The following is a 3,152-nucleotide window of genomic DNA, read 5'->3' on the forward strand; positions in this document are numbered from 1 at the left end:
TTAAGCTGCTGCTTGTGTTAAGAATTTTCATCAGACATGAGAGCGATATTTACATTTTGACATATAGCATAGACAAATGTGTTTTTTCCCAATTATTCCATCTTTTTTATTTTTTTCAAAAAGACACTAATACATTATTTTTTTGTTCCCTTAGGTGTAAGTCTGTCATGCAGCATTTAATAATACAGCCTATTTTGAATCACTATCCCGTGTTTGATCACAATTGCAGTGGACTGAACCTCTGTAAGTTTCCCCCTGACGTTGTTGGTCTGTAGCAGTGTTGTCAGCCTCAACTTATTATTTTGAGCCTCTCTGCAAAAAACAAGATCTTTTTTTTTTCTTCTGCAAGTAAAATGAGTCTCATGTGGCTCTCTTTATCTGGAATAACAAGTTTCTTCTCAGCTCTCCCTCCCTGCTGGGTACACTATGGCTTGTATGTAATGATATCAAATCACTGAACTGACACTGCTGAGTCGAGCCTGGGGCTCTGCAACAGTGTGCTGTGTATTTATGAGTGTAAGTGTGTTTGTCCTGTGTATTAGAGTGTGTATAAATAAGTGACCGCTTAATTACGTCATTGTTTAACCTTTTAACAAAAGGACATGCATGAATATTATGATGATCTTTGCTTGGAAAGGCTGCATTATTTGACTGAAAAATCAAGTTTCGATCTTGTCGTTTTGTATTGTACTCTGTTGAGATATCCGTGTACAAAGCTTAGGTGATGCTCTGCTGGGCATTTTAAATTAAACAAAACAAACAACCAAGCATGTTCTGCCAACCAGGGCCCCTGGCTCCTACATTTAAGGGTCCCTCATTGACTAAGTCCCCGGTAACACCAAGCAGTCCTACGCTCGGACAGTCGACAAAAAAACAAAAACAGCGTTGAAATTACTCTCTCCAAATACACATGATATATAAAGATGGTGGATTTTGTGTTTGTCCTTTATTACTACTGTTGGACGGGAAGTGAAGATTATTTTGACCAATCAACAGACTGCAGTGTGTCTAGCTCCACCCTTTAGGGCCAGATCGGTATGCTTGACTCCCCAACAGAAGGGTACCAAAAAGGTAGGATTGGTACGGGTCAATTATTTTGATACCCTTCCCAACTTTTGACAGTGGAAATGCCAATAAATGTGTACCGTATCAAACCAAACTGAACCAGACCGCTTGGTTGAAACAGGGTTATAGTGAACCGAGGGACTATGGGACCACGCCTTTAAAGCATAAGCCATCATATTGTAAATCACATCAACATTACCATTCCATCTTACATTCTAAACATGCTTTTGTTAATTTTATATTAAGTGATATTAGCATTTGTAAAGAAACTCAAAATTCCTGGAAAGAGAAGTCCAAATCATTATGTTTCTTTATTGTACAAGAACCACTTTTCAATTAGAAGGATTTTTGAACACCAAGGTCAGAGGACGTTACATGTGAGATCAGTTACCCAGATTTAGTTTCATATCACCAGAGAACAGTGAGTCCACTATAATTTGGGAGCTCTGTTTATGACCATCTGCCTCCATCTTGTGGTGAACAGAGGCTCCTGTAGTGAGGGCCCGACACAGACAATGAAGTGCAGGCAATAACCCAAGAAGAAGAAAGGGACTTTTTGTTGTAGAGTTTGAATGATAAAGTTCAATATATTTTCTTAGCCGGATGACGTTTCCTGTTGGGAGTCAACTTAGCTAAACAAACAGAGAATAAGTCAATGTATTACTCTGGTGTCAGGATTTGTGTTGAATGAAGAGAAACATATTTTTCTAATCACATTTGATGCATGCAACCTCCTTTTTGTCATTGTTAACAAAAATAACTCCCAGTAGCTCCCAGTCATAAAAACAGTTTATTTACAATGGCAGTAATTAAAGTGTTTAGGCTGGAAGACCACTATTTGCACATTCCTATTGTGCATGTAAGTGTATTATGTATGCGCATGTGTTATTCTGTATGTACAGCAAATGACTGTGTCTTTGTGTGTGCGTGTGTGTGTGGTTGTGCAGAAGCAGGACCCAGCGTCCCACTGTGAGCCTGAATGGTGACCATTTTCTCCTCCGTGTGATTGTTCTCTTGTTGACCCCCCCTCCTTTCCTACTTGTTGTCATTCTATTCTCTGTTCTTCTCTTTCTCATGGTTGTTATGTAACACTGAGAAAAGAATTACACTGCTGGTCTGTCAGACGCTGCCTACAAGAGCAACTCATTATTGAGGATTCCACTTATCTGTGGGCAGTCATGTGTAGAGTTGAGTATTAACGGCAAGTAAAACCCTCTGAGAGTGTATTAATGATTTACAGCTGTCATTTTAGTGTGGGTTATTCCTAGTTGACTAAGTAAATTTATCATCTATATATTTTTTGGTGAAGATACCACTACCACTGCTCATCTTTGGCTTAACTCCAAAGTTTGTTTATGGTTTCCTTCTGAAGAGCTGCCAGTGCCCAGTGACTGTTTGGAACAAGTAATTGAAAATTCTGTGAAACTGATTATGAGCTCAACCGAGTATTAAAAAAAAAAAAAAAGAGAAGAGATAGGCTACAAGAAACCAAAAGGGACATTCAATTATGCAGGAAGCCTCTTCATGATAAAACCACACATTTAAATCTAATTAAGTGACACACAAACAAGAGCATGTTAAAAGAAAGACTAATATTGACACTGTAGTCTATAAGCCTAATTGCTCGTCATGCCTGTGTTACTCTCAAAGCAGGCAGCCAGCTGTAAACATATCAATGACTGAAAAACTACATTATTGATGAAGGAGATACCACACAATGGCAAAGCTGATGTCTCATACACAGAGTTTGAAATGAACACCAGCTATCCAAAGGACAGCAATATCAATGGTGGTAAAACAAAGAAAAGGTAACCTTTTCTAAGACGATGTTAACTTGTGTGTTTTGTGTAAAAATGTGCCTTACGATATCAAGTTTTAAAAACCTCCGAAAAATCATAACTGAGATTTGCGATTGTATGTCAACAAATCATGCTGAACTTAATATTTACCGTAGAAACACAGAAGAGTACATATTGGTTAAAAACAGCCATTATTTTCTACTAGCCAATCAACATGTTTGGTTAGTGGTAAAGAGTTCCACGCCTTACACCTGATTTGCTGCCAACTATGTCTGTCATCCGTGTAAC

Source organism: Labrus mixtus, chromosome 15, assembly GCF_963584025.1.
Source record: "Labrus mixtus chromosome 15, fLabMix1.1, whole genome shotgun sequence".
NCBI classification, from domain to species: Eukaryota; Metazoa; Chordata; class Actinopteri; order Labriformes; family Labridae; genus Labrus; species Labrus mixtus.